Source organism: Culex quinquefasciatus, chromosome 2, assembly GCF_015732765.1.
Source record: "Culex quinquefasciatus strain JHB chromosome 2, VPISU_Cqui_1.0_pri_paternal, whole genome shotgun sequence".
In the NCBI taxonomy this organism is placed as follows: Eukaryota; Metazoa; Arthropoda; class Insecta; order Diptera; family Culicidae; genus Culex; species Culex quinquefasciatus.
This window is the reverse complement of record NC_051862.1, coordinates 159,895,183-159,916,625: the sequence shown is the minus strand read 5'-3', so window position 1 is coordinate 159,916,625 and position 21,443 is coordinate 159,895,183. Positions and strand designations below refer to the sequence as shown.

Sequence of the window (21,443 nt, the reverse complement as noted above, 5' to 3'; positions counted from 1 at the left end):
GCATGATTGGAAGTGCATGTTGAACGTGTTAATTCGATAATTAATTGCAAGGCGCTCGAGAGGATCGTCGTCGCAAGGGGTGTTGCGCGATTTTTCCCCCCGAGACTTGCCGTTCGGAGTTCACCGAGGTTAGCCCATGTCGATCATGTTCAACAATAATGCTGCCTCAGCGGCGCTGCAGCCTTTACAGAAAATGGTTTTAACACGCGGAGATCCGTCCGATCTTGACGCTCTGTTCTTGATCGCCGTACCAGCAGCATCAGTTCTAGCAGTAAGATCCCGAGTCTTTGCCAGCACTTCTGTGTTGGTTTGCCTGCCCCACATGATGATGGATGACGGCAAGGGCTCGTCGAGTTTACCTCCTGCTGAAGCTTTTCTCGGTTAATGTCATACTGCTGACTGGCTGGCTGGGCCAAGTTCGCCGGGAGTTTTCACGCTCAGTGTTCTCCAGCCCGAGAGCTCGGATTGAATTAAACGGTGTCATTAAGCTGCACAATTAAGATCGTATCGCCGCGCCGTGGCAGATGATTGTTCTGTGGCCGACCCCGGCTGTTGTTGAGTCAATCTTTCCGACCCTAACCGTTTGAACTCGTCGTTGACGTCGTTGGGGCGAAAATCACTCCGAGGAGGGTAGGAAGGGTGGAGTCTCTGCAGTAGAACTGACCGCTTACTGACTCGTTAGAGGGAAGGTGAGCATTATTGGTTGAAGTTTGAGCTTAGTGCACTTCTGTCGGTTATAACCTATGATGAGAGGAAAATCGTGCCAACCGATTGGGAACCAATTATTATAATTATGATTTGTAAGAGTATTCCTTAAATTAAGTTTTTATAAAATGCATAAAATCACGATTTCAAATTAATTCACACAAATTAGCCAAACTATTCATAAACCTCCCAAAACGAGTCTACAATTTCATGATTCACCTCCATGAATCACTCAGCCGTAATCAGCAATCCCAAGCCGTTGAAAGGAACCGTTTCTGACATCCCCCAGATTTGTGGTTGCCCTTGGCAGCTAATCGGAAAATGGACTTACGCCAAGTGGCTTAAATCCACTCTACCGAATCCACCAATTTCCGAAAGCTCCACTATCGATGCTCGGCAAAAGCCTCGTGACCGGATAAGGGCTTTAGCTAAATACTCGTCCAAGGGCACACGTGCACCTGAAATCGTGTGAAATTCGCCTGCCAGAAAGTGTTAATTTACAGAAAGCCCCCACGTCCGTGGGCTGCCACCACCGGCAAGAACTGCGCCGACTGTCACCCTTGTCATGTCGGACACGGCGATTTATGTGCAAATTTGTAAATTGGTTAATTACGGGTTTTTGGGAGGGTAACCGGTTTGACGCGGGCCCAGCCTCAGAAAATGTAACGCCGAAAATTACACACATTCACAGTACTCATAATTGATTCTCCGCGCGCGGCGGGAGCCACTTAGCGTGAATCAGAGAGGGGGCGGATTGACAACCTGCCTGGCCACGCAGTTCTGTTTGAACTTGAAGTCACACGTTTTGTTTGAGCAGCTGAGAGCTGATTGCAGCTTGGTAACGGATTCACCGCGGAAAAGTAACGATGGTGTGGAATTGAAATGGCAAAGCGGAACAACAACAGCCCGGATAGCTCAGTCGGTAGAGCGTTGGACTTTTAATCCAACGGTCTAGGGTTCAAGTCCCTATTCGGGCGGGATGTCTTTTTTGTACATCTTTGAGTGATATGTTGGACATCTGAGAATCATATAAAATTTAGCCATTCTGATTTGAGTCATTCTCTGCCAACTCACACGAAATCGGAAAAAGTTGCCCCGACCCCTCTTTTATTTGCGTGAAACTTTGTACATAAAATTTACCATAAATTAATATTTTCCCAATTGTTTTCAGTTGGGTAACTAAAAATGACAGAGGTTCAAAACTATATTTGTTTATTTTTCGATGAAAAATACGTTTTTTTCGGAATTTGAGTACGCCTTGATGGGCGTCCAATTTTTTTTTTGGGCAGCACTGTCATCGCGAGTGGTCGTGTTTTGCTGCGGTCGTCGGTTCGGTCGTTTTTCGCTGTTTTTTGGGAGTTTGTGCGAGTTTCGGTGGCAGTGGTCTTCGCGGAGGTAGTTTTTATGGTGGAAGTGGTTGGAATCTGGTGTTTTTTCGCGAAAAATGCCGGAATTTTGCTTTTTTAGGAAGCCTCTCACCAGCAAGAGGTGGCCTCGAAAAGTTGGGCTACGCCCTCCGGAAGATGAGTGAGCGAGAAGAATTAGTACTGTCAAACCAAGCCTTGGCTACATTTAGAGATGTCAGGCGGCATTTAGTACAAACCGGGAACGAAATCCAAAAATAAAGAGAGAGAGGGAGAGCTGCCGAAAAATTAGTAAAGTGGCAACGGGTGTTGAGACTGTCAAGTGAGAAAATTGTGTTCGTCTGGTTCGTCTAAAATTGGCGTAGTTGTAGAATCTGCTTCGGGGAAAGAAATCAAGTAGTGTTTTTCTCACATGGAGTCTAATTTGATCGCTGTTACTAAAGCTCATATTGTTTTGAAGAATCTTAGCAGCTTTGACATCGCGAGTGTTAGTGAACTGCTGCATTCGTCGCTGAACCTGGTGTGGAACCGGAATCGGATTTTCACACAGCGAGTGCGTGGGGGAGAGTTAGAGGGTCGGGTTTCTATCCGCAAGGATGTTGCCGGACGTTTGACGTGTTCAATGAGTGAAAGGGACAAGCTTTCCTGCTAGACTTGTGGAGGTGAGATGGCTGAACAATGGACTGGTCCACAGTAGTGCTGGCGTGCTGGCTCCTCCAATGTTTTTTGATCATCGGCAGAGAATGGCACATCACCAGATGACCGGATAACCTGCAGAACTCGGGTGAGACCTTTCCTTTTTCTTCACTCTTGATTTTTTTATTGTTTTTTTGCGTTCTTTTATTAGATATACATTATTATTGTATTTATTGAAAAAATATTAAATATGTTGATTAATCCCATTGCACAAACATTTAAATTTTAACTAAGCATGCCTTTGAATCGGTCGTTAAACTTTAACTTCTAATTCTTACATTTTATTAAATAAAACAAACAAATAAATATTTTTTGTCTCCTCTGCATCGCTGTAAAAGTTTAAAATCAAGATTCTAATTATGCGTTAAATCATTTACAACCTCGAACTTCGCTTAAACATATAATAATTTAAAGGAAAATATAAACTTCTCTTTACTTTTACAGTCGATAGTTTGAGTTTAATAGCTGATATCTTAAAATTGTGTTTAATCAACATTGCTTTTACCGGAGAAAATGATTGGTTTAGTAATACAACAGTCAATTTATTCATGCACGGCATCGTCGCGTTGTGTCTGCCGTTGCTTTAAATAGAATATCTATAAATCATGCATCTTTTACACTGTGCAATCTGTACTGTTTAATAATAAAAAAAAACTAACTCTACTTGATTCGCCCGCAATACCTTTCGGGGTATGTCCTAGGGTTCTACCTCTCCTACTAACATTGAGTCCAAATCCTGCCTACAAACATCTATACCACTAAGGTGACGTAGGGGTCCCTACGCACTTTAGATAGGTGTTTACTAACATTCCTTCATTTCCTTGAGGATAGCTTGGACCCGGCGTGGACCCCCTTATGCCCTGGGCTGTATTACACACTCATCAAAAGATGAAGACATGGTATCTCCCGTGTTGGATTATTGTTCCGGATGAGGGTCTAACACAACCAGACCAAACAGTGGGATAAGCGTTGTGGAGCCTTCCGGTGGTGGGGCGTCCTCCAAATGCTAATTCTAATGCTAATGCCTTGATGGGCGTCCAATTTTGAATAAAAGTCCATTTCATACCAAATATCCTAATCATCACCATTTCAGGCTGCAAATTATTGAAAAACACGTTTTTGCCTTCCTCACTGAGGTAAGGCTATAATCCTGCTCTAAAAATGAACTTTTTATTAAAAGCTCGAAGACCCACCTTCATATATACATATCGACTCAGAATCGAAAACTGAACAAATGTCTGTGTGTGTGTATGTGTGTGTGTGTATGTGTGTGTGTGTATGTGTGTGTGTGTGTATGTATGTATGTGTTCAAAAATCTTGCCAAGTTTTCTCAGCACTGGCTGAACCGATTTTGATCGAACCAGTTGCATTCGACTTGGTTTAGGGTCCCATACATCGCTATTGAATTGTTGGAAGTTTCGATAAGTAGTTCAAAAGTTATGTATAAAAATGTGTTTTCACATATATCCGGATCTCAATTATATGCATGTAAATGTCCGGATCCATCATCCGACCCATCGTTGGTTAGGTAATCGAGAGACCTTTCCAACGAGTCCACAACATTGAAGATCTGGCAACCCTGTCTCGAGTTATGACCACTTAAGTGATATTTATGTACTATGTACTATTTTGAAGCCGGATCTCACTTAAATGTATGTAAACAATGTCTGGAACCATCATCCGACCCATCGTTGGTTAGGTAATCAAGAGACCTTTCCAACGAGTCCACAACATTGAAGATCTGGCAACCCTGTCTCGAGTTATGACCACTTAAGTGATATTTATGTACTTTTGTGATGCCGGATCTCACTTAAATGCATGTAAACGATGTCCGGATCCATCATCCGACCCATCGTTGGTTAGGTAATCAAGAGACCTTTCCAACGAGTCCACAACATTGAAGATCTGGCAACCCTGTCTCGAGTTATGACCACTTAAGTGATATTTATGTACTTTTTTGAAGCCGGATCTCACTTAAATGCATGTAAACGATGTCCGGATCCATCATCCGACCCATCGTTGGTTAGGTAATCAAGAGACCTTTCCAACGAGTCCACAACATTGAAAATCTGGCAACCCTGTCTCGAGTTATGACCACTTAAGTGATATTTATGTACTATTTTGAAGCCGGATCTCACTTAAATGCATGTAAACGATGTCCGGATCCATCATCCGACCCATCGTTGGTGAGATAATCGAGAGACCTTTCCAACGAGTCCACAACATTGAAGATCTGGCAACCCTGTCTCGAGTTATGACCACTTAAGTGATATTTATGTACTTTTTTGATGCCGGATCTCACTTAAATGCATGTAAACGATGTCCGGATCCATCATCCGACCCATCGTTGGTTAGGTAATCAAGAGACCTTTCCAACGAGTCCACAACATTGAAGATCTGGCAACCCTGTCTCGAGTTATGACCACTTAAGTGATATTTATGTACTTTTTTGAAGCCGGATCTCACTTAAATGCATGTAAACGATGTCCGGATCCATCATCCGACCCATCGTTGGTTAGGTAATCAAGAGACCTTTCCAACGAGTCCACAACATTGAAGATCTGGCAACCCTGTCTCGAGTTATGACCACTTAAGTGATAATCTAACCCATCGTTGGTTAGGTAATCAAGAGACCTTTCCAACGAGTCCACAACATTGAAGATCTGGCAACCCTGTCTCGAGTTATGACCACTTAAGTGATATTTATGTACTTTTTTGAAGCCGGATCTCACTTAAATGCATGTAAACGATGTCCGGATCCATCATCCGACCCATCGTTGGTTAGATAATTGAGAGACCTTTCCAACGAGTCCACAACATTGAAGATCTGGCAACCCTGTCTCGAGTTATGACCACTTAAGTGATATTTATGTACTTTTTTGAAGCCGGATCTCACTTAAATGCATGTAAACGATGTCCGGATCCATCATCCGACCCATCGTTGTTTAGGTAATCAAGAGACCTTTCCAACGAGTCCACAACATTGAAAATCTGGCAACCCTGTCTCGAGTTATGACAACTTAAGTTATATCTGTGTACTTATTGTTCTGGACCTAAAAAAAAAATTGCTGAAATATGTGTCCAAACCACTCATATTACCCATGGTAATAAGTGAGGAAGGCATCAACCACATAGGTGGATTAAGTTAGTTTTTTAAGTCAACAGCTGTGTGAGTTGGGCGTCATCCATAAAGTATGTCACGCTCTAGGGGAGGAGGGGGGGTCATTGCATGTTATAAGTATAGGAAAAGCGTGACAAAGGGGGGGAGGGGGGTAAATTTTGGCTGATTTTTGCGTGACGTACTTTATGGATGAAGCCTTGGGGAAGAAAAACCCATTTAAAAGAAGAGACAGTGACAGTGGTATTTCAAAACAATCTTCTTTTTTTTATCCGCGGCTAATATTTGCCAATATTAGTTCGATGAAAATACCTATTAGTATTAGAGATTCCAGGATTCCACATTTGTTCATCGCTAGTTTTATCAAAATAGACATTATCGTTGCTGAGCATTTTCAATCCATGCAAGAAAGTCCGAAGAAAACCGTGCAAAAACGAGTCAAATGGTTTTCTTGTAATGTTTATTGTAAAACAAAATGACATGATTATTTATCATGCCAAGCATTGAGCTTGATAAACATTTCAAACTAAATGCAGCAGTTGAATTATACTGAAATCGTTAGTTTTTAGTTAACCGAACGTTCAGTGGTTGAAATGTTGGTAAAAACTTAAGCGTGAAACTTCACTGAACGATTATAACTCTAAAATAAAATTGCAAAAATCTGGCCAAGTACTGAAAAAATCTGGCAGATGAAAATATCACAATTATAAATAAGGTAGTGGAGAAAGGATATGAATTAATTCTAAAGCATGTGAAATTGTGATGGTTTATTTAGTTTTTAGATTTAATTTACATTTTCTTTTAAATTAAAGAAAGCAAAATTTTTCGATTTTCTCGACATCGAACTCGTTAATTTTAATCGAAAAGATGTTCGAAATTGGCAGAAAATGAAAAATCTGTCGAAATCTTTTAAAACCTGGTACAGATAATTTTAAATCTTCATTCCGGCAAAAACTTAAAAACCTAAACTTCAAAACGCCTAAACTTCAAAACGCCTGATTAAAATTTATAGAAATCATGCAATTTATCTGTTTATATATCACAGCTTCAAAAATTAAATTTAAATGAAAATATAAGTTATGGAACGTCCATTTTCGATTTCACCAAATTAATAACACCGATGTGGTTAGTTAGACTGTCCAAAACGTTCTAATTTTATTGTGATCGAAAAGTCCCCCAGAGCCTCAAACACGAGGTACTGAGGTTTTGCTTAGAGAGCATTAATCGAGCTACTTGCTTTAATCGCGGCGAGGTAAACGAAGTTTAGCTTTGTTCGCAGTTTGGGTTACTGTTGCCGGCTGTGCTGACGATGTTGGTGGCGTCGATCAATTATGCGGAAAGCAATTTCCGTAACTGCTCCCTCACCAAGAAAGGATCGTCTCGATCCGTATCGACTGCACAGAAATTTTCCATCGGAAAGAACTACCAAACAGGTCACTCAGCGAGTTTGAAATATCAGAAGCTTCCTTGGTGATGTTTGAAACATTATAGTTGTTGCAGTTTTGTAATTAAGTGTTACAAATATTTGTAATCAAAGATTACGTAATCCTTAATAACATCTTCGTTTGTTACATTTCTGTAACTCTGAATTACAAATCGAGACTTGTAATTAGCTATTACAAACAAACTATTATTTCATTGTAATGTTTCCTCTTAACAATTTCAAACACACTCGATTAACTTAAATTTTTTTGCTACAAAATTTTGAAATGGTTTTCTATGTTTTTTTTTAATCACTCACACACCTTCTAAAAAAAATAAATTTTGAATCTTGTTTTTTCCTTTTGTCAAATTAGTTAATCTGATTTTCGAATTGCTGATTTTGTTTTTACTCACACACACACTCACTTAACTTATCAAATTTGGAAAAATATTTTTGAATTTTTAATTTAGATTTTTTTTCACTTTAAATTTTGTTGCTTGTTGAAATTCCGGGTAACGCTGTTCCTTTGTCCTCCTCGTCGAAGGTGTTGAAATCCATGTCGTGCTGCGCTCATGAACTCTGATCCGAGTTTTTCGCGATGTGCACACGATGGTATCACGCCTCTTGCCGAAGTATCCAGCGGATAACGTTGGTTCATCTTCTTCGGTCGGTGGCTATTTCACCAGGCAATTTCCTTGGCTGCTTCACTCCTGATCTCCAGAGCCGTTGGTGACGAATTTCTGCTGAATGAACAACTGCCGTGTTTTTCGCATTAACTTGTACTTTCGGTCTCACTACCGAGATTTTCGCGAACGACCACTTCAATCACTGGGCACAGCCACCTTCCGGCGAAGACTCGACTGCGCCAGTTATGGAACGTCCATTGTAGGAGGGGAGATATTTCGCCAAATTAATAACACCGATGTGGTTAGTTAGACTGTCCAAAATGTTCTGATTTTATTATGATCGAAAAGTTCCCCAGAGCCTCACACACGAGGTACTGAGGTTTTGCTTACAGAGCATTAATCGAGCTACTTGCTTTAATCGCGGTAAGGTAAACGAAGTTTAGCTTTGTTCGCAGTTTGGGTTACTGTTGCCGGCTGTGCTGACGATGTTGGTGGCGTCGATCAATTATGCGGAAAGCAATTTCCGTAACTTATATATTAAAAATAACTTTTAAAAGAAGTGACACAAACTTTGAAACATCTTGTATTTAAAAAAATGTAAAGTTCACCTATGCTTATATTTGGGTAATTCTCCGCCAACTCACACAGCAGTTGCCCCAAAACCTCTTCGATTCATGAATCCGAGATCCATTTTTCGATATCTTGTGACGGAGCGGCGATACGACCCCATTAATTTTTGAACATTCGAAAAAAGACGTGTTTTCAATAATTTGCAGCCTGAAGTGGTGATGGTTTGGAAATTGAGAATGGCTGCTCTACAGCATTGCCTTCGCGTTCTTGATTACGAGATTCCTACTCGAAACTAGGTGACCGGTGCAAACATTTACTTCCCCGTCCGACGGAAGGCATGATCAGACAAATCTCGTCTAGGAAAATGTCACCTTCTGGGATCAAACCCAGGCCGACTGGGTGAGAGGCAACCATTCATTTTTTCATTTTGAACAAAAAATTTCATTTTAAAATTTCGAGTTTTTGTAAATTTTATGGCTATGTTTTAGAGTGTAAAAAAGTTCTACAAAGTTTTAAAAGCAGACAATGAAAAAAGATAAGTATAAACATAAGGGGTTTGTTGGTAAACATCACGAGTTATCGCGGTTTTACAAAGCAAAATTTTTGAAAAAGTTGGTTGGGTCGATCATCGCTGTTCAAGGTCACTCGCGAAGTCATTATACAAAATATTTCGCTCATTCCTGGCCATGCCATGATGTTGCTGTTTGATTTTTCCAGGACCTGTAGGAGCGATTGAAGAAAAAATCAAAATTTCCCATAGTAATTCATATATAAGCATGAACTCACTTGAGACAAGCAAGTTTTCAACCAAAATCATACCCAACCTTATCTTAACATTACAGGAGAATAATTGCTGCAGAATAACTGGAACGTGTTTCTAATTCTTTTATTTATATAAATGTTGCTTTATGAAAATTTTAACAAATAATATCAATTCAATTCCATTTTCCCATACACTTACTCACCTCAGAGCTTCATTCTGCACCTTGAACCTCTCCCCACAGGCTCCAGCATCTCCAATTTCCCCACACTCTGGCGCACAAATTATTATCATTAACCATTCCGCTAAAACAAATGACCCGAACCCGGCGGAGTGGAATCACGACGATTCGAAATTTAATGCGATTTTGATGAGAGTCAAGTGCGAGCACAGTTCAAATTCTTCTCATTACCAGTTTCGACGGAGCTTGAATACCCGAGGTATGAGATCTCGTGCGCGCGCGCGCTCGTAGCTGTAGCTAATATCCCTTATAATGCTGGTCTAAGTCGCGTAATATATGCGCTATGCTCTCTAGGAGCTTTTGCTTAGGGCAGGACCGCTGCAGCCGAAGATGTGCTATTAGCACAGATCCAAGAGGTATTTTCTTGCACTGGCCGCGTGCGGAATTTGCCATTAAGATTAAGCCACGCAGGCTGCTGGCCTGGGAATATTTGTTTCTGGCGAGAAGTCATCAGGTGTACTCCGTTCAACGCGCGACTCACCCAGATATCTTCAACAACCATAGTACCTGTCCCGGTGTGGTTTTCGATGCGGTGACCTATTCCACCGAACGAAGCCCGCGTGTCTCACTAATGTCATGCTAATCGAACCAACCCGCCGTTCACGGAACAAAACGCTTTGTTTATCCGACATAATAAATGATCTGATTTGTCATCGATCGCGTAATTCCAGAGGGTTCCTCTCGTCTGTACGCTCACTTTTGCGTTGAGTCAACGCATTTGCACCGTAAATGGTACACGGCACGACCCTTTCCCTCTCAAGTGGGTTTTGCTCTAGTGCTACCGTAAACTGGGGATCTACGGGTCCCCTCGGTGGATCAAGTACCCCCTTGAGGACGGGGAATGACGTGATGACTTGGTTTGAATTCTGTTGAGAGAAGGACTCTTTGTTTCAGAAAATAGCTTTTTTCAAGAGCATTGAAAAGGATGTGGATTGTATGGTAGATTGATTGATTTATTAGTGTTGTGGTGATGTTGGGAATTATTGATAGATTGAGGTGACTTTGATAGTTCTAATCAGCTCAACCAAGAAATCCCTTAACCCTTAGTGGAAAAGCTTGCAATAAAAGTTTTACCAAATTGCAAAAGAAGCTGTCATTTTTCTCATCAAAAAGCAATTAATGTCCTGTGCCCTAAAGAAGACCTCAAGCGCCCATAAAGATTCCTCGAAGAACGGAACCATGCCAAGGTTCTAATTCTCACCCGTGATGCCGCCAAGCACTTGCGACGAGCCATCATGATGCTGACTTGCGCGCCTGCCATCATGCTTGACGCCGCAGTCACAACTTTTCTCACGGCGGTGAAAATGAAGTCGTGTGCAGCAACCAGGCATCGATACCGCGTGTGGCGGCCGCGCTAATCTGGCCGGTCGGCCAAGTCGGTGTTCAAACATGATGCCCGGACGGTAAGCCCACTTGGCAATAATAAAACAGAAAATATCTATTTCAATGAACCGACACCGATCAGTAGTGTCATTTCGATGAAGTTTATTGAAATGGGCGAAATAAATTTGTCAGCTTATAATTGTTATTTGTGGACGTGTCCCGCGAGCTGATCATTGCCCGAGAATGACAGGATCGAGCCCCGTTCAGAACAACAACGGTTCTACAACCAGAAGTGTTTAATTAGGCAAATTCCGTTCCCATTATGACGGATTTCTCTTCCGTCAACCCGCGAGTGTGTGTGACCCGCGAGGCATGTCTTCAATCATTCACGAGGTGCAAATTTGAAATTCATTGACATTTGTTAACATGCTGCTAACATAGACACAGTGTGAACAAACCGCTAGAGTCACTGACTTATGATTGCATTGAATCGATACTACACGTTCGATATGAATGAAGTGCAATTATCGTTCTCAACTGTTGTGTGTTGATGGCGGGTTTGATGGCAGAAAAAGAAATCACGATTCCGATTCCGCGTGTATTACTTACAATTGTGCCGACAGGCTACCGGTAATAGAATAATGATTACAGAATAAAGCAACTGTTGGCGAGACATGTAATTGTCGATACAACATGAGTCAATAACCTTTTGTCTAGAAAAAACTACCGTTCTGCGTTGGTCGTATTGTTTTATCAATCGTAAAAAAAATGACCACGTGAATCAATAAGTGAGTGAATTTCACCTAAGTATTGATAATGTTAGAAGAAGTTACCAATATTTTTTTTTTGTTTTTAATTCATCGAAATATTTTAAAAATAGGCAACTTATAGCTAAAACGTGTAAGAACGGATTTGGGTCGAAATTTTATAATCTTCATGATCTTCTGCCCTCTCGGATTCCAATGAAACTTTGTAGACTTTGTTGTTATTTTATCTAATATATGCCATTTTTGTTTACATGGATCCAGTTGCACTCGAGATTGATATTGGAGAAGGTCGTAAGATATTTTAACATTTTTGTTTATTTAAATATCTAGAAGCTGTTAAATCGTGTCAAAAAGTGGTAAATGCCAAACTTGTAGGAAATTTGACGGGCTTTCTAAAAAGATACACTGAAAAACATGCAATTTTTAAGAGATTTTTGATTTTAAGTTACAAAAGTCAAATTCAAAAGGATCAAACGATTAAAAAAAATGAAATAAGTTTTATGAAAAAACACTTAAATTCGCAATGGTTCATTTTTTAACATTGAAAATCAGACTAATAGTTTCCAAGCTATCGTCAGTTAAAAATTACAGACTAACTAGATGACGCTTAAATAAATTCATTTTCAAGGATTAGAATTCTTCGTGAGGCGGTATCAAAGAAACTACATAGTTGCCCAATTTTCAATGAGCCAGAGAAAAACAAAAGAAAAATCAACTTTTTCTCCAAGAATTATGCTTAAAACTCGCTATAACTTGAAAACGGAACTTGAAAAATCGTTTTTCGACAGAAAATTCGATATCACATAAACAAATATTTTTCATATTTTTTTGGCCAGAATTTCGATATTTTCAAAAAATACTTTTTTTCAATTATATCTTCTGAACCAGATTTTGCACCATCATGCACGGTATATTGTTCCGAGAACATTAAGATAAAAAAAATTGGAAAGTCTGATATTTGGCACCATGAAAGTCTTTCCCGACATTTTGCGGGGCCCATCGAAATATTTCGTCAGAGGGTCTAGGGATGCCAGATACAAAGATTTGTCTGTGTTTCACAGACATTTCAGCTTGTGATAGACATTTTTTCAGGTGCACAGACTTTTTAAAAACTTCTTTAAATTAATATTTTGTAAAAATATCAATCTAAACTTATTTCGTTAGTCTTCAAATGCTTAAAAACACAATTTTTGATGGATTTCTATGACTGTTAATTGATATATTTGAATTTTAGACAATCGCTCTGATATACACAGACTTTTTCACTGACATTTTAAAAAAATCATGTGGCATCCCTAGTCTAGAGCAACCTTTTTGAAAATTTGTTTTTCGAATTCATAGCATTTTTCTTTTGAAAATTCTCAAATTTCTTATGAATATACTTTGAGAGACTCTTAAATTCACAGAAAAAAATGATGGTAATATTCATCAGGAAATGGTAACAGATTTTATGTCAGAAAAAAAGTGTTTTATAATACATCAGAAAATGATGAATCAGTTTCTGGTGAATATTCATCAGGTTCCCATTTCTACATATTTTTATGTAAAATTACTCAAAAAAAGAGGGTAATATTCAACCTACCAAATTTTTACATTTCTAGACGCATTTTTTTTTTGCTGTGTATACATATTCAACCAAAATTTTCCAATACTTCCAATTGAATCGCGGTCAGAGGAAAACTTGTTGGAATTGGACGAGATTTTCTGTAAATATATTTTCAAGACTGAAAAATCATGTCTTTAATATAGAAATGGCCAAAAAACGCAGACAAGTTGCCAAAATTTCTATTTGGCATGGAGTAATTCATCACCGAAAACAAGTTGAAATTTGGAAGGTTGAAAATTTGGTTGGTTGAATATTACCTCTTTTTTGAGTAATTTTACATAAAAAATGTGTTAAAATGTGAACCAGATGAATATTTATCAATTTCTGATGTAATATTACACATTTTTCGACACAAAATCTGTCACCATTCCTTAATGAATATTACCATCATTTTTTCTGTTATGTTTAAACTTTGGACTGATTATTAACACCTACAATAACTCATTTCAGTTCTATGGAAAACTAAGAGTTGTAAAGCAACAATTTGGAAATGAAACTCGTCAATGTAAGGGAAATTGTCTGCTAAATATTCAAATTCTGCCTAAATCTTAAGCACCTTAACAGAAATCGTTTCTGTTTTATTCCACAGCACTTCGACTTACATTCACGTGTCCAGCTCATCCACAATAGAAGCCGCAGGCCTTTCGCGCCGCACCAGATAGCTTAATCCTCGGCGGCGCATGATAATGGACGGAGGCCGTAATAATTAATAGTCGATCGATTAGCCGCAGTCGCTCGGATCATTTTTCCTCTAAGCCCCATATTGACGAACCAGGATGCGCTTCAGAATCCTCTTCTATAGCTGTCAGCTCGAGATGCCAGCTGGATGAGCCCAGAAATGGCACCAATTTCTGCCCGCGGGGTGCAAATAAATCGACCCATCGGGCTGCCACGTTATTGACGCTAATGCATTACTTATGAAGACGACGCCTGTCGATTAGCTTGGGGAATTGCACTAATCTCCACTTCGACGCCGCGACTAAAGGAGACTTTGCCTGATGTCTGGTGATGGGGGGTAAAATAATTAATGATTTGTAGATCGCGAGAAAACCCTGACGGGTATTGGCAATTTATGGTATGCAAATATTGCGAGAGATATTATCAGTTTAAGCAAAACAATCACATCTGTAACTTGACTTAAATGCTATAAATAAGTTCTAAGCTGAAATTAATTCTTGGTAGAGGCTGTTTCACTATCTGTATAGTACTTAGGTTAAAGGAATTTTAGATTGCATTAAAATAAATGTTTCAGTAGCATTTGACTTTCATGAATGTTTTCATTTATTCAAGTCAATTTTTGCTTCAAAAAAGTAAGACTTAACTACAGGTCATCATTTCAAAAAATAATCTTGGGTCTTTACCACAATCACCTTGTTAATTAATTGCCATTTATTTATTTACCATAATACGTAAACTCACCTACCTTGACGACCCGTGGACCACCCATGAAGCATCTGGAATGCAGGGCATGAAATAATCTCACCCCCAAAAAAGGGAACCCAACCCTTTTTCAGCAATCCACATTTTGGCTTACGACCACAATTAGCCATCGTTAATCACAGTTATTATCGATCCCCCTCTAAAGAGTTCCCCAAATCAGTCAGAACAGCAGTATGGTAGTGGCGTGCGTACTTATTGAATTAAATCGTGCCCAAAGTTCCAGCCAGAAACTGCACCAGTAGTGGCACCTTAAGTAGCTTTATATGAGGCAACTGATCGGAATGTGAATTTATTAGGGATACGCCTTCTTTCAACCCACATGAGTTCCACAGTTTTCAGTAAATTTTTTTAAACGCTAAAATTTTACGATTATTGACAAAAATGGTATTATCGCACCCTAAAGCCCAAAAAAAAATTTGATTGGATAGTGCCAACTTGTGCTTTCTTAAGGTTGGACGGTATCTACATACGGTAGGATTTCAGTCCCCCGCCAGAGGGATATAATCAGTGATAATTTAAGACACTACCGCGAGGAGGCACGCCAAAAGATTGTGCGAAAATATTACGCCAATATTTATGAGCTGACCCCTTCCGAATGGGACCACCAACGATGTGTGAGATATTTAGGGTTCATTCAAATTTTACGTAACACATTGAGGAAGAAGTTGACGAGTGTTTTGTGTTACCGTCAACAGGGGGGTAATTCTCCACCAACACACCCATCTTCGATTCGCGTGAAACTTTGTCCTAAGGGGTATCTTTTGTCCCTGATCACGAATCCGAGGTCCGTTTTTTGATATCTCGTGACGGAGGGGCGGTACGATCCCTTCCATTTTTGAACATGCGAAAAAAGAGGTGTTTTTCAATAATTTGCAGCCTGAAACGGTGATGAGATAGAAATTTGGTGTCAAAGGGACTTTTATGTAAAATTAGACGCCCGATTTGATGGCGTACTCAAAATTCCGAAAAAAACGTACTTTTCATCGAAAAAAACACTAAAAAAGTTTTAAAAATTCTCCCATTTTCCGTTACTTGACTGTAAAAATTTTTGGAACATGTCATTTTATGGGAAATTCAATGTTCTTTTCGAATCTACATTGACCCAGAAGCATCATTTTTTTCATTTAGAACAAAATTTTTCATTTTAAAATTTCGTGTTTTTTCTAACTTTGCAAGGTTATTTTTTAGAGTGTAACAATGTTTTACAAAGTTGTAGAGCAGACAATAACAAAAATTTTGATTTATAGACATAAGGGGTTTTCTTATTATCATCACGAGTTATCGCGATCATACGAATTTTTTTTTTTTGAAAAAGTTGGTCGTCGTCGATCATGGCCATTCATGGTCACCCGCGACAGGCACGGACGACGAAACAAAGAGAAACGCAAAAAGTAACTTTTTCAAAACTTTTTTTCGTAAAATGTAGATTCGAAAAGTACATTAAATTTCCCATAAAATGACAAGTTCCAAATTTTTTTTACAGTCAAGTACCGAAAAATGGGAGAATTTTTAAAACTTTTTTAGTGTTTTTTTCGATGAAAAATACGTTTTTTCGGAATTCTGAGTACGCCATCAAATCGGGCGTCTAATTTTACATAAAAGTCCCTTTGACACCAAATTTCTATCTCATCACCGTTTCAGGCTGCAAATTATTGAAAAACACCTCTTTTTTCGCATGTTCAAAAATGGAAGGGGTCGTACCGCCCCTCCATCACGAGATATCAAAAAACGGACCTCGGATTCGTGATCAGGGACAAAAGTTACCTCTTAGGACAAAGTTTCACGCGAATCGAAGGGGGTTCGGGGAAACTTTTCCCGATTTCGTGTGAGTTGGTAGAAAATTACCCAGGGGTGTCATTGGGTCTGGGGGGTGAGATTGTATCATACAAATTTCAGCATTTTTGTATGACCCAATCTCCCCCCTCCAGACTCAATGTCACCCCTGATGACGGTACACGGTGAGTAGAGAGGGGTCAAAATAACCAAATTTTATTAAACTTCTAGCATGAACTTAGTCAATTTTGTGTTTCAAATTTATTGTACGATCAGTTCCATACTGGACTCGGTCGTTGGAAACGACCGTCGGCCCAACGACGGTCGGCGGGTCAGATGCGGGATTACAAATGTCAAATGATCTCCCCCTCACTTCCCCCCTCAGCTGCAGCTTTGTTGGCAAACAAACGGAGCACGTGGTCGCATTATGGCGACATAGAGCAAGAACTAGGGATGATCTTAATTCTGTAATAATAAAAAAAAATCCAGGAATCATTTTATTTTTCCATCACGATAATAAAATTTGCAAGAAATGATGTTAAAAAAGCGATAAAAGATACAAATTTCCAGCTATATTTTTCTTTGAATTGAATTTTTGCTCACCAATTGGGCATCCCTAGGCCTATCTTTGACCGTTTCCAATGACCGTGAGAAGATGCTTGTAAATCCAGCTATCAGCTTAATCTATAATACAAATAAAATCAAAATAAAAATCATTTTTACACCATTCCTGATTTTCAATTTTGCATTATTTTATTAGTGTCAAGTTTCATCCATAAGTCCTAAGTGATTCACTCTTGGCTGTGAAGTCGGGTATCTTTTGAAGCGATACCTACTTAGACTTTAGCCATAAAAAAACCCATAAAAAATTGGAGGAAATCAGTCGATTCCTCCTCTGGCTTCTGAAGGTTCAGAGACACCGACATCGACCATCTCAGACCAACTCGAGGTCCTCAACAGTAGCCGTCTCCACCGACTCCAACTCCAACTCTGACTCCTATCTGTTTTCTAACATATGAGCGAGTCCACGAGCAGGAGCATGCTTGTATTGTAAATTGGCTCAGGAACTCGAATTTTATAAAATTATCTAAAAAAAGGGATCTAAGGGGCCTTCCGAGCGAAAATTTACACCTCGTCGCCGTCGTACCAACTTGTCGCACGTGCATTTTGGGCCAAATTGAGTTAAGAACACCATTTTTTGCAGCTAACAATGCCTCACATTTTGACCTTCACAGATCCCCAAAATTCGATTTCAATCCTGAGATATTCAATAAAAACCAAAAAAAAAAACTCCTTGCATTTTTGTCAATTTTCATATGAATGAAGTTTGAATCTTGTCGTGCTATCTTGTCACTCCCTGAAAATTGATGTAAGTGCGACAACTTGCCAAAGGGATTTCAGGCCAGAACGCGTTTGCCGCACGTACAAGTTAGACTACCGTAAACATTTGTAATTATAACTCGGGACTCCGGCAACCAACTTCAACCAGACTTCAGGGCAATGCATAGAATGGTCAGCCAAACAAAACGTGTTTGTTATTGTTTACATTGCGTGCTCTAGTTTTTGTTTATTCAAGGTCAAACATTAAAACCTGAAAAGTTAACTGATAAAAAATATATATTAGAGCGCTTTTTTTAGAATCAGAAATGGTCTAAATTTATTTGAATGAATTTTAAGCTTACCTGCATAAGAACTGTATTGAACAGTAATACAACACACAAAAATGAGTCGTAATAAAGCGATGTTTATTTTAAAATTCTATTGGAAATCAAGATGTGGTTGATAATTAAACGTCGAAATGAGACGTACGTTTTTTTTTTTTGAGTTTTTCAGCTTTTTAGCGAAAACTTTTTTTTGAAAATTTTGCACATGGAGTTTGAAAGGGGACCCAAAATCATTTGCTCTGAAATCGAGTGAACTTTACGATTTATTTTCTGTTTGGTTACCTTCCTATCTTTCCTTTGTGACACAAATCATTATGTTTAGTGTTTTTTTAAGTTTGCTAAAGTTGTTTTATTTTTTCAAAAAACACCTCTTTTTTAAAAATGTGCCGATGCTTCTGTGCTGCCTTGTACAAAGCTTGCTGATTTTTCTATCTAGTTAGCATAAGAGAGCACAGATGCATCGATATATCAAAAAATGAAAAACTTTATGTGAAATATTAAGATGTTGCAAACCCGAAAATAACCTTGAAATTGAAATTTAATGATCGGGTAGAACTAATTGAACAGGATCAACTGTGAAAGATAAAAAAAATGATTTCCGAAAATGACTGGATTTTATTTTTATTAATTATTGCTCGTCTCATTCCGATGTGCCTAATTTTAAAGCAAATTATGATTTACTTTCACAAGAAATAAAATGTTTCTGTTAATTCTTCGTCGCATTTTTGTGTGTCGCACTACCTTCTAATACAGTTCTTACTTTAGACTCGTAAATTATTTTCTTCAAAACTGATAAATTTCATGGTGAAAGTATGTGGCTTTGTTGCTTTAAAAAAGGAAAAAAAAAGGAAGATTATTTCCAAAAACAAAACTTAAAATTAAATTTATGTAGGTCTAAAAATTTCTGGTCAATTTGCAAGAAATTTTAATTCAAGAAGATTTAACACAAAACATTGAAAAAAGCAGCAAAGAATCTAGGCGAGCTTTGATTTAAAAATTCGCCAAAAATCATTTTTTTTCAACCAATTTTTGATCTTTAAAAAGCATTGGTAAGAAGAACTTTTAAAATTAAAAAAGATAGGGTGGAAGTTTTACTTGTTTAATTTGACTTAGCCAATGTTGAGAAAAAATTAATTTTTTTCAGTGTTTTTCATTAACATTTCGAATATACTTTGCAAAAATAAGTATGAAGTAATTTTTGTAATGTCCCAGGCTATGCCTTCAAGTTTTCTACCATTTCAATGACAACGGAAAACAAGCAAAAAATAAAAAGTGGCTGTACAAACATGAAAAAAAAACTAAAAAGGCAAAAGATAATGATCCTAGGTGGTAGAATAAGCCAAAAAATACCAAAAACAAACATAAACTAAACATGAAAAATAATAAAAAAAATAAATAAACTGAACTAAACATGATAAATGCAAATGAAAATACTGAAAATGAAACAAAAAAACTAAAACAACAGAAGTAAAGTTGTGTGTATAATAAAAGTTGCTTAAAATGACCTCCTAAACACGGGAAAAAACGATAAAATGTGGGCAGTAAAGGGTTAATATGAAAAGCCAAATAAATAAAAAAAACATTTATCTAGTTATTCGTTTCACTACAATAAACTAAAATATAGTTTATGAGTGATTAGCACTATAGTAATATCGAACATCTTGCCCCACAGTTTAGCTTGTTCTGTATTTCCCATTCAATGCTGTTGTTGTTGTTGTTGATGTTGTTGTTGCTTCTGCCCTGCTACTGATTACTCTTCATTACACGCTCACGCCGCTATGCTCTGGTTTGTTATCGAAGCTGCTTCTGTTCGGAGCTCATCCAACTCAAAACGAATCTATTTATAGTACTCATTGTTAGCCCATCTTCACCGAGGCAGCGTGGCCGAGCGGTCTAAGGCGCTGGTTTTAGGCACCAGTCAGAAATGGCGTGGGTTCGAATCCCACCGCTGTCAAAGTGATTTTTTTGTAACTTTGATTGAGATTTTAACGAACCAGAAGAAATATTGAGCAGGTCAGGTCTGCGTCGCGGATCAACTTTCACTGGTTGTGTCACCTCAACCTTGAAACCGTATTTTATGGTCAAATTGCTGAGTTTTCTTCCTTTTTGGGACCCGTTCCGTGCACGACAGGCCTTGATCGTTGACACCTGTCCAAGGTGCGTTCTGAACCTGCTGGGACAATTTTGCTTCTGAATGTTCGTCATATTGGGAATTGCTTCGGTCTGTAGAACAATATTATAAGGTATCTGTTCAGAAGGTGGACTTGAGTAGCTCAAATAATTAAAACTGTGAGCGAATTTTTCAAATATTTGTTTTAACCATTTTTTTAAATAACTGATACGTCCAAGTCATCTTACCTTACCCTTAGTTTTAAAATGAAAGGATTTTGTTTCGTAAAATAAAGATTACAAAACACACAACCTGGGCACCCCACCCTGAACCTGTACGCGAATTATGGTACCCTCTGGGTGGACAGGGAACAACCGCGAGCTTTATAAATTACGGTCATCAAGCGTGACATCGGGTAAGAACGACCGCGGCAGCAGGTTTAAAGTATGTTTTTTTTATTCTTTTTAGATCCACTTTTGAACTGCAAGCGTAAATAACGAGAGGGGCGCGGTCCAACAGAACGGAATAAAAAAAGATTGGGCATATTCTTGCGATTATTAAACCGGATTGTTGAGGAAGAAGTATGGAAGCAATTTTAGCTGCAAATTAGTGCAATCTTTAGTGAGTCGTTCTAGCAGGGTTTGAATTTGTTTGTAGCAAAAAGCAAAAAGCAAAAAGCAAAAAGCAAAAAGCAAAAAGCAAAAAGCAAAAAGCAAAAAGCAAAAAGCAAAAAGCAAAAAGCAAAAAGCAAAGCAAAAGCAAAGCAAAAGCAAAGCAAAAGCAAAAGCAAAAGCAAAAGCAAAAGCAAAAGCAAAAGCAAAGCAAAAAGCAAAAGCAAAGCAAAAGCAAAAAGCAAAAGCAAAAGCAAAAAGCAAAAGCAAAAGCAAGCAAGCAAAAAGCAAAAAAAAATATGTTAGTTTTTAGTTTTAGTTTTAGTTTTTAGTTTTTAGTTTTAGTTTTTAGTTTTTAGTTTTTAGTTTTTAGTTTTTAGTTTTTAGTTTTTAGTTTTTAGTTTTTAGTTTTTAGTTTTTAGTTTTTAGTTTTTAGTTTTTAGTTTTTAGTTTTTAGTTTTTAGTTTTTAGTTTTAGTTTTTAGTTTTTAGTTTTTAGTTTTAGTTTTTAGTTTTTAGTTTTTAGTTTTTAGTTTTTAGTTTTAGTTTTTAGTTTTTAGTTTTAGTTTTTAGTTTTTAGTTTTTAGTTTTTAGTTTTAGTTTTTAGTTTTTAGTTTTTAGTTTTTAGTTTTTAGTTTTTAGTTTTT

The 21,443-nt window shown here is 38.1% G+C and overlaps 2 non-coding genes across 2 annotated transcripts; both read left to right on the top strand.

The window, feature by feature from the left end:
- The first annotated feature begins 1,609 nt into the window (after positions 1-1,609).
- Trnak-uuu lies at positions 1,610-1,682 on the top strand. The gene has a single exon. It is a non-coding gene; the product is annotated as a tRNA-Lys (tRNA).
- Positions 1,683-19,950: 18,268 nt separating this feature from the next.
- Trnal-uag lies at positions 19,951-20,030 on the top strand. Its single transcript has one exon. It is a non-coding gene; the product is annotated as a tRNA-Leu (tRNA).
- The last annotated feature ends 1,413 nt before the right edge of the window (positions 20,031-21,443 follow it).